The following is an 11,151-nucleotide window of genomic DNA, read 5'->3' on the forward strand; positions in this document are numbered from 1 at the left end:
TGCACATGAAAGAATGTGCACTTTATCTTTGAAAAACATCATTTTTGCTATAATTGGCCTCCGCTTATCATCGTTATATTTCCCTAGTCTGTGAACGTATGTTCCACGTCCTCGCACTAATTACGGATTTCAGACACTAAATTACTACGCCTTACCTACTTTGCTTGATCAATTTCGCCTACCCAGCTCTTCCGTTCGTTTGCCTTCGAACCAACAGATGAAAATTTTAATTTTATAATATTTGCTAGCCTTGCCTTCCCGAAGCCTTGATTGCTCATTGTGTTGGAATGTGTTTGCTTTGAAATGCCTTTTCTTTTTGTATGTGATGTAAGATATATTATGTTGATTGCTTTTCCGGTTGCGGATAAACCGTACATTCTTATTTGTTCGATTTCTTTTTTGTTCCGTTCAAATTGTGAACTAAGTGCTTTGTATGTATGCTTTATATGATTTCATTATCCCTGCCGCCGATGTAGTTTAGGGGAAGGGAACGTTGTCAAGCCGCAATATTGCGGCTTTTTTTCCCTCCTCCTAAGCCATGTGATTTTCTTTACATGTCTGGAATAAAGTTAACTTGACTTGACTTTTACAGCACGCATTTCAGCACTCGCTCCCGTCAGGTGGGGTTCTGGGCGAATGGGATGTGAGCAAGGTCATTCCAGTTCCTGAATAGGTAACTCGTTCTTTCCCCAGCTACTGGCATTCCATATCTTTCACATGAGACTGTTAAAAATTAATGAGATACGTAATCTATAATGAAGTTTCTTCTGGGAGTCAGTTTCTTCCATCAGAACAAGCGCGGTTTTTGTAAATGACTTTTGTGTGACATCGCTTGCTCCTTTTATTGCAATGTGAGTTCTTGCCTTGATACTAACACCTGGGTTGGCTATTTCTACACCAACAGCCGTCAATTCTTTGACGCAAACCATCGCTCTTCCTTCTCATCTACCGTGATCTCAGGAATGTCACAGGGCACTTCGCTTGGCCCCGGCATATAGTTTTAATTTATACGAACTACACCCCAGTTAAGGTATCCTGAAATAGCAGTGCATTCGCAGACGACTGCGTGATTTACAGGTCTATTAACGACATAACTGATGTTACTGGCCTGCATCCTGCCCTGCATCATATCGAAACTTGCAGCAATAAATCGTTAATGACTTTAACGGCATCAGCCATTCTTTACGTACCAAGGAAAAAGAAATTGTAATTTGTGGGGTTTGACTTCCCGAAGCGACTCGTGGGCTATGAGGGACTCCGTCGAACAGGGCTCGCAGCAAATGGGTGTTTTTGTTTTTTTATCTCCATCGATACACGGCTGTAACAGCCGGGATCGAACCGGCGACCTTGTGAACACCAAGAATCATCCCTTGTTTCATTTCACCACTGGCACTGCCACCCGGTAAAGATTATACTCACTCTTTGACTCTAACGCCACGCCCGTAACCGCACACAAATATTTGGGAATTAAATTATCTGCCGACCATTTACGGACCAGTCACGTCAGGAATCATAGCTGACAAAGCTAATTTCGTCTTCGGGCTATGTCCGCCACAACCTTCGATTAGCCCCTTCTTCTGTGAAATCGCTAACCTACTGCATCTTCGTTCGACCCATGCGCGGCTTGGGGCTCTTGCCAAGATAACTACATCGCTTCAAAACCATAATGTGCAATTAATTTTTCTCGCCTGGTTATCCGTGTGCTTGCAGTACTATATACTCAGCTTAAACTACCAATAAACCTTGCCTACCACGCTTCCCGATGCAGAATTTCCCGCCTAGATCTCCCTCTTAGATAAATTCACCCGTGGATCCTTTCAGAGCTCGTTATCACATAGGCTAACAATCACTCCTGCTTCTGTAGCCTTGACGGCACCAACCCCAAGACCGTCTATCTACCTTTAGCCCGTTCTTTTACCCATTCTTTTTTTTTTTCGTGCGAACATGCAAGGACTGGAGAGACGTTCCCGCTGCTTCTGTGTTCCATTGTAGCTATGGAGTCTTGAAGCGCACTCCTGAACGAGTCATCATTTATCAATGCCGTACCAATTGAAAGCCCCAAGGCAGGGGGTTGTCGAAATAGTGAAATGAAAAAAAAAAATGTACCCTATTTTCGTGCATGGAAAGAACATCTCCTTGCACTAGTCGGTGCAGACTTTACCCTTCCACTCGATAATAGCGGGTTAAGCATTTCCTGGCCTTCGGTCAGGACTGCGCTATTGCTGACGTGAAAGTAACTCACAATAGCTTAAAAGCGATGACTTAGAAGCAGAGTACAGCAGCGAAGAGTGTTTCGCCATCTATTATTTGTTTTTTCTTTAACCAGGCGCCGGCAGGTGGTGTAGTTTTATTTCAAAAGCACGGATTCCCGTTACGACGACTCCATCACGGTACAATGCGGGCTTGACTGTCACTGTGAAAGTCGTCATAGGTCTTGTGTGAGAAAGTATGAGTGACAGTTATAGAAATTCTCTCCCAAAGAGGCTATAGACTCTGTCGGGTATAAGCGTGTTCAAGTGCGGAGCAAATATTGGCACCAGCTGTAATGCGCTCGTAATTGGCAACACAGCTTTGCATACACACAGGCTCCTATCTGCTCAAACTATACAGCATACTTGCCGTTAGGTTTACTGCAGGAATTTTACAGTTGTTTACTCATCTCCAACCCTATTTCCCTCGCATGATTTATTGCTTCATTCCTGTCGCGGTGGAACAGATGTGAGAGCCGGCGTTTTTCTGAAGAATGTCCCGACAAGGCTTTCACCAGAAAAAGGTCCACAATAAGGCGCTGACGTCATGAGAATCATGGCTCAAGTGCATTCTTGACCAGATTTCACAAGTATATAGGCGCGGCCTCAGCGGAAGCTTTCTCGCGAAGCTGACGCACGTGTCTGTGTTGTATGCAAGCAACTCGCAATCCTCCGTCCATACTCTCTCATCCTATTGTGGCTGCGCCCCGCCTGTCACGAAATGTGCCTCGAGAGGCGTAATTCGTCTCTCGTCATCCTGTCCGAAGCAACGGCGCGGGAAAAGGACAGTCATATTTCATCGCATCCAATCTTGGCAGCGCGGCCCTCGGCATGTTGTCAATGCAAGCACCGGGATTTTCAATAACTACCAAAGACAATCCCGCGCTATTCTGATGGCGGGTTGACGTATCCGGTCGACTCTTTGTCTGTGTAGACGATTGCGTATAATCCTAGTGTCATAGCGTCCCCTGTAGGGGGTGCTGGTTTGCGTGACCTGAGACCAGCTCATTCACATACAGCCGAAGGAAGGGAACTTGAGACCGGGCTCGGACGGCGGGACGGAGTAGTCAGTGGCTACGATCACTACACTGTTCGTTTCAAAGAGCACGCAGTGTACTGTGTGAGATCCTTGGGAGCTGTTGCTCACTCAGCACAGTTTGAAAACCAGAGGTGACACCTGCAATGCCCGGACCGGAATGCAGACTTGCGGGGCAGATCGGCAATTTCCGGACGCGAATGCCTGCGCTCGCCATCCTTTTTCCACTGATCTGACGGCTCTGCTCTCGAGAGGCAAGACGTGGTGCTTTCAGCCGAGCTGATCCAATAACTGCCACAGTGTCTTCTCGAGGAAGCAGCAGAATCGAAAAAAGGGCAATTTGCATTGTCAGAGAATGTTCTCGCTGACGGATCGGTGAGAGTACCGCCTAGATTTGTCAATGGCGTCGCACGGCCGGCTGCTGATTGGCGGGAATTGGTTCCAAGTCTTCAGCCTTTTGGGGGGTAGGTGTGGCCGTGTTCAGCCCATGCCTCTGTGCTCGCTAGGAACCCGTGGAACATTGTCCGCCGCTATTTGAAAAGCCGCGATATTGTGGAAACAAAATAGACGCAAGGCTGTTTTTGTATGAAGAGAACAGTATTTCCTTATCACCTGCTTTCCCGTCTTAACATAGACTCGAAAGCGGATTGGCTGCATTAGTTCATCGCCGAGTCACGAATGTTTGTGGATGGGAAGAAAACAATAAAATAAAAAGAGCAGCATACTTGGGGCAAGTCGTCTGCAGTTTGACAATCCTTGCTATCACGAAAGACCATCCTTCGCAAAGGCGTCGCGTCGTAGATCTGCGCGACATCTCTTTGTCGCGGGGGGTTTTCAGGACACGAAGCTTTTGTCCGCCGCATGGTAAACGAGCCGCCAAGCGACACGGGCGACACGGTGTCGCGAGGAAAGGAATTCGAAATAAAAGCCCCGCGAACGGGTCGTCTGCATAGGCGTTGACTGCTTTACTGCCATGGCGTTGTGCGCGTGGCTATTGTAGACACGTGTCAAGGACGTGGAAGCGTTGAGGTTTTGCAAGAGAAGAAAAAGCAAGAGAACGAAGATCCCGCCGTCTTTTCTTTTCGCGGGGGAAATGGGCGAAAGACAACAGCAACAACAGTTTCGACCTGCGAGGGCTGAAGCGAGTGTATAGCGTCGTGGGGCAGCAAGAATTGCATACGGTTCTATCTCTTCGCCCTACCGCTTCGCTTTGTTAGAACCAATGAGCCGTCCCGGGAACGTATGGTTGCGGACTGTTTTGCGCGAAGATCGTGCGATCGTGTCACGTGACCGTCGTTTAAGCCACGTAGTATCAACGAGTGCGCACTTATCGCCACATTCCTTTCACCCTCCTTGCGAGCGTAACTCGACTGGAAGAAGAGAAAAGAGTTGACGTTGCTGCGAAGCGCTCAGGCGGGAGCATCAATGGCGTTTGCAGCGCCGTGAGCGAGGGCTGTGCTTGGACAGAGGTTCTCGTTATTGTGCGCGTAACGACGCTGCCTCATCCTGCGTGGGTGCCGCGCCCAGCGAAGCACGATGAGCGAAGCATTCGGGCAGCAATCGTGCGCAAGAAAGGCGTTTCGAGAAGCCGACTCATTTGTCGTCGTACTGTAGGCTGAGCAGTAAGCCGTTCGGACTGCCCACTTCCAAGGCGCTTTGCGCAGCAGGGGAGGTCGAACATTTCGTTGTCGCAGTCCTGCTGACTCTTGTGAAAGCAGTTGTTCTGTACTGCTAGCTTTACATGTAACAAGGGCGTATTATCGACTAAACTTCGCTACAACTTTCGCGAATGGGTTGAAGTAAATAACAAATAAAAAATGCATAAAAAGGAAAAGAAGAAAGAACGGGTATTACGATGTAGCCGGTATGTGCAATATATGTACGAAAGACTCTGTGGTTCGTGGCATGAAATGCGTTGCTTGAAATGCTTGGCGTAGGTTTATGGAATGAATAGTTTGAATGCCGAGGTTTTGATGATGATCGCAGATGCGCAAGGGCATCTGTGGCCAAAGATCGCCATGCACAAGGTTTTTTCTTCTACTGAGGGTGGAGTCAGAGACCCCTTTCCCAAGCACTTCACCACAGAAGAAGCTGATCACCAGGCAGGGAAAAGCTTGTACCCATTGTACCACCGGTGAGCACCCGGAGGCACTGGGGATCGAACCCCGCATCTCCCGCATGCGAGGCGTACCGAGTTTTTATGCATACGCCATCAGGTGACTTTTTAATTATGAGACCGAGTTGCGAACCTCCTCACTGAGATGTTTCAAAATTTGGAAGTCAACGTGTGGTCACGGCACCAGGGGTTAACCCGAGATTCCGCATTTAGGGCAAGTTGGGGAAAGGAGGGGGGGGGGGGGGGGGGCAGTCAGCGGTCACTAAAGCCTATAAAAGTGGGGGCGGGGGTCCAAGGCTACCTTCGGGTTGTGTCACCGCGGTGGGTCAGTGCTTATGGTGTTCAGCTGCTGACCCGAAGTACGCGTGTTGGATCCCGGCTGTGGCGGTCGCCTTTCGATTTAGGCAGAATGCCAGATGCCGATGTAGTGCGCGATTTAAGAACCCGAGGTGATCGAAATTTTCGGAGCCCTCCTCGACGGCGTCCCTCATAGCCTGAGTAGCTTTAAACTCATAGCTGAGACCATCATAAACCAAAACTTAGACCTTCGGGTTGTGGCGGAGGAATCAGAGCAGTGGGTGTGTATAAATCACCACATGTCACCTTTCACCAGACGAACAGCTCGAAAATTTCTTGGCACCACCGCATCCTGTCGCTGGTAAAAGACGTTAACAAATGAATTTAATCAGCAGGAAAGAAATCACTGCCTGCCCAGAATCTCCTTGGGGAAATGTCAGTGCGCATTTCTTTCTGAACGGGCGGATAGTGCGGTTGCTAGCTCCCGAAGAGCCGGTCTATGTGGCCTAATCCTAAAGTATAGTATTCCGCATGCCTAATGAGGATCCCTGCCTTCTATGACCGTGTCACCTCTGTAGGTTACGCTTTCTCCGTTAGCAGCGTCACCGCCAGCGAGGTAGCGAATTCTATGACTAAATAAAGCAAAAAAAGAACATGTCTGTCTGAGCGCTCGAACCTCCTATTGGTGGTGATCCGTACCTCAAAGTCACCACGGCGGGTGGACAGCAAAGCGGCGTTTTTTTTTTTTTTTTTTCGGCTGGAGCTCAGGCTCAAGCGCGCATTTCGGCCCCTTTCAAGCACTCGCGGCATTACACCACAAGGCCAAGCCGATGACCTTGCGACGGACGAGCCGCCGCCGTGCCAGAGCAGCTGTCCCACGCAAGCGATAAATTGCTGCTATTGTGTTCGCATACTTCTCCGTTAGACGTGGGATGTGCGGGCGTTGTATACAGCCGACGCCGGGACGCGTGCTCGAGCGCGTCAAAGCTCCCAAGAATGTGCGATGTACGACGACAAAAAAATTAAACAAAATAATAACGCTGGAGCCGAGGCATGTGCAAAGGAAGCACGATGGGGCTTTGCACTATAGTACATTTTAAACAGGGTAAACAACAGGGGCGTGAAAGAAGGTCGAAGAACTGTGCGCGTTCGCCGTACACAGGCCTAATGACTGAATATAATTTTTTGTTTGGAAAGACAGTCAGTGCTAACAAAGGCACAGGTGGGGCTCTGAGGTAACGAAATCTATTGGGAGGCTCAGTGTATACGGCACGGGTAAATGGAGAAGACTGGGAGAGATCTTTCGACCCGAAGTTGGCTTACCTTGGATGAACATGGACCCTTTATTTCCTGCTAGGCGGGGTAAACAATCGTTGAGATTCTCACGCGAGAAAGGGTCATAAGCAGCGGACCTTTCTTTATACACCGGGTTTTCCCCCCAAGATGTTGTGTCATTTTTATATATAGGTTTTTTGAGTTAGAAGAGCGCTTTTTTCGGCACAGCACTGTCACCGGTGTAGCGCTCATCAGAATACAGCTAAGACGTGTTAACTACGCTAATATTGAATAGTTAAAATTTTAACTACTGCTGTTAGTGCCCTTATTTACTGAGAGGCATGTAGCCCACCATAAGTGATATCCATATCAGTTTTTAGAATTTGGAAAACACAGTTACCCTCGGCGCTGTGGCCCAACAAACTTTGACTATTCGACGAGTTACGAGCACTGGAGAGGTTGCTTTGCCTGCAAGCTTTTCGAAAGGGGATGAATTTTGGCGCGATGTAGCCAAAATTTGTTGGGCCACAGCGGTGAGGGTAACTGCATTCTCTAAATTGTAATTGGTCTCATCCCCGGTCTCTTCCTTTGGCCACCTTCCAACAGCGACCAAAAGTATTTCTAAGGCATGTGGACGACTGCTTCTGCGTCACAGACCGAAAGCACACGCGCACTTTCCTCTATCACCTCAACGCCATTGAGCCCTCAATCAACTTGACTGTTGAGGAAGAGACCGACGGCTGCCTTCCGTTCCTCGACACAGTAGTAGCCCCTACTCCGACTGGTATTAGTTTTCGCGTCTACCGGAAACCGACGCATTCTGGAAGATACCTAGATTTCAATTCAGCGCACCCAGTCATTCATAAGCGGTCAGTGGTTGCATCTCTAATCAACCGTGCCAGTGAAGTATGCAGTGAAGACGCAGCCCTAAACCACGAAATGAAGAGCGTGGAAAGTGACTTGAAAAGAAACGGCTACCCGCTTTCCTTCATTCGGAACACCCAAAGAAGACTGGCTCCATCGAAGAAGCCTAGTTCCAGGGAAGACGAAACGCACAGAAACCGAAACGGGCCCCTATCCCGTATGTATCGGGGATCAGCGAGGCGCTGGCCCGGATGTTACGCAAACACAACGGCCATGTTGTACATGTCCCAACAAGCAAGATAAGAAAAGAGCTTGTAAACGTGAAAGACCAGCTCCCTCGTGCCAAGTTTCCCGGCGTGGTTTCCAAAATTGCCTGCGCCGACTTTTCATCAGCTTACGTAGGCGAAACGAAAGATTTCACGAGACGCCTGAAAGAATATCAATACGATGTACGAAAAAGAAAAGTGACAACGAACGCAATCGTGGAGCATGCGCAGGAGACTGGCCACGAAGTTAACTGGGATGAAGCAGATATAGTGACAACGGAAAAGAAATCTCGAGTCATTAATCATCCAGACTACGCCCAACACAATAAATATGAATGATGGCACATTGCACCTTATCTACGCGAAATCTCTAAGAACGATACTAACCGCTACAAAAAGTCCGGGACGCCCAGCCGGTTGCTCATTGTGAACAAGGGAGAGGTAGCGCTCCCGAAACGTCATTTGTGTTTGACCATGGTCAGTGACAAGTGAATCCGATCAAGCCATGATTCCTGACTAGACGGTATGCCGTCCAACCCTAGACTAAAAAAGGTATGTTAATTACAGTAGTTTTTAGCGGAGAGCGAAAAGCTGTGTATTTTGGGCATTGACAAAAATTGCGTTGTCAGGGAACCAACGCACTGCACAGCACACGCCATTTTGCAACAAACCCGAGGCCATTTTGTATGCTTCCATCTTGCCAGCAACGCCGTGTCGTCTGCAGATTGGAATGTGCAGACGATATATTGGGATATGCAGACGACACTGTAATAATGATCCGAAAGTAATAATACTTGTATACTACCCTGCTGGAACAAGCAATCGATGTTCCGTTTTCGGTGTACAGAAATGAGACAGAGTGCAATGAAGCAAGGTCTACATAATCGGCGTGTAGGCCGCCGCCTTTCGAGTGTCGTACCTGCGCTGCATTGCCACAGTGTTCACCGCAGAGAGAATGAATTTACTCGCCTCTCCCTTGAACAGCAACCACCCCTTCACCTTTGGTACCCCCTCCTCCTTTCCAAATTGTGACCACCTTTCGGCGCCTGAACGAAGCGACTACGTCGACCTCCGCATTACTTTGCTAGAGCACGTCCTAAGTCCATCATAGCGGGCTACTATCAACGCGACTTGCGCGTCCCTGTGACCCTTCCGTTGTCCCTAGGTGCTGTTGTTCGCCTCACTTCGTCGCCGGCAGAAACGCCAGTCGTTCAGCGCGGTGTCTATGCAGCGGCGCTCAAGAGGTACGCCATTTCTTCGCTTCTCGCATCGTTAGCGGATTCTTGCTCTTCCGACGCTGATGGCGCGGAGCGCGCGAGGCGCTGACGGCCACACGTACGACCCACGATACGCGCAGGAATGCGCTTTTCCTTCCTTGCTTGCAGATTTTTTTCATTCCTTGTGCTCACGCAGATCTTAATTTTTTTTTTTCTGTTCCAGAGCGTAGAGGTTCCCCTTCCTATAAATTCCGCTGCTCGAGAACAAATGGGACCCCAGCTGCTCACGTAGCCGTCGTGAGATCAATGGCCATCGGGGTCATTCAAGGATTTTCCACGTGCAATATACTACACAACTTGCTATAGGCCTCGCTTTTCTGAGCCGTCTCTTTGCCGTCGAAACGGCCCGCCATCATTATGGAGAGGTGCCTGCAGCAGTGCAGAAAGAAGCCTCGCTTCCTGTCTTCCTCCACCGGAATGTCGCTTTCATCGGCGCCACATAGGGCCGCCAAGAGACAGTGACGGGCCGCATGGGCCAGCCTAACCGAATCAATCGTTTCCCTCCACACAGACACGTCTTTGCTGCACGCTTCCGCACTTCCTCTCTACATCTACACCCAATCTCCGCCTTGTCACATCATAGCGCTCACTATAGGGGGCGACCCACCGGTCTGGCTCATACATGCGCGAAAAACAGATCCTCGCGCCAGTATGAACTGCGTAGACGGAGGTGTGATCGCGCGGCCCATAGATCGTGTTTGTCAACTCGCGTAGACCAGAAGACGCCGGCAAGCCGCCTGCGCCAAGGCGCATATCGCAGTACCGAGTGGGCCGGAGGAAAGTAATAGACAAAGGCGGGCATTCAATCAACGCCACCGCCACCAGCTGCCTCGGGCGGCGACGGGCCGATGACACACGCTCATTTTCAAGGCCGCTGCAGGCAGCTGCCGACTGATCGACTACAAACACGCGAGCAGCTTCTTCCGCTTAATCTCAGACGCCTTCTGCTGTTTTCTTCGCGTCCATTCTTCGAGGTGGCTTGACACGGAGGACGAGAGAATTACACGCCCCACACCGAGGAGCTGATGCCGCAGCAGGCAGCAGCCATGTGACAGGACGCAAAAAAAAAAAAAAAGAGGCGCAGGAAATGCCGGAAGGCAAAAGAAAGAAATGAAGAGGAAACGGGCAGTGATGCAGTGCCGCTAACGGCCACAATTTAGACGACAGAGACAGCTGCGTCCCTCGTAGACTCACGAGAAGAACTGAAACAAGCTGCAAGAAGCGCGCCGTCGGCGTATTGGTGTCTCGCAGGTTGCACTGCCAAGAATGCGCGCTCCGTGGCCATGCTGGCGCGAAGTTTACGCGCGCTGATGCTGCGCTTTAATCTTTCGTACCCGTTCGCGTAATTGCGCTATAGTTGTCCTTCCCGGTTGTACACTTTTGCTTTTCGGTGCGCACATTGAACGGGCCAATACCTCGCGCGAGCTCGCCGAGTTTTGCGACGGAGTCACGGTGCTTTCACGGCCTGGCAGGCAGGTGAGAAGTCGATCGCTTTGGTAACAGCTCAGTGCGAAAGAAATATCTCACTAAGGGGCGGCATACCGAGAGTATCGCTCAGAGTACTCAATAATCATTTACCGCGGATTTTTTTTTTTTACGGCATCGCCTATCGAACTGGTACCTCTGGTCTCGAGAACACCTGAAGTAGGCCCGCCGTATTTAGAGCACGATTCCAAGCGTGTGCCTCACTTCGATTGGCGCAATGCATTGCTTTCACAGCGAGCGTGAGTGGTGCTTTCTGTCTCTATAGATGAAACTCGTCATTCCACGC

The 11,151-nt window shown here is 49.6% G+C and overlaps 1 pseudogene; it reads right to left on the bottom strand.

The window, feature by feature from the left end:
- The window catches only part of LOC149352005 (uncharacterized), a 40,791-nt pseudogene extending 31,157 nt beyond the window's left edge, over positions 1 to 9,634 (bottom strand).
- Positions 9,635 to 11,151: the final 1,517 nt, after the last annotated feature.

This window comes from Amblyomma mixtum, chromosome 3 (assembly GCF_055824585.1).
Source record: "Amblyomma mixtum isolate Tamu chromosome 3, ASM5582458v1, whole genome shotgun sequence".
In the NCBI taxonomy this organism is placed as follows: domain Eukaryota; kingdom Metazoa; phylum Arthropoda; class Arachnida; order Ixodida; family Ixodidae; genus Amblyomma; species Amblyomma mixtum.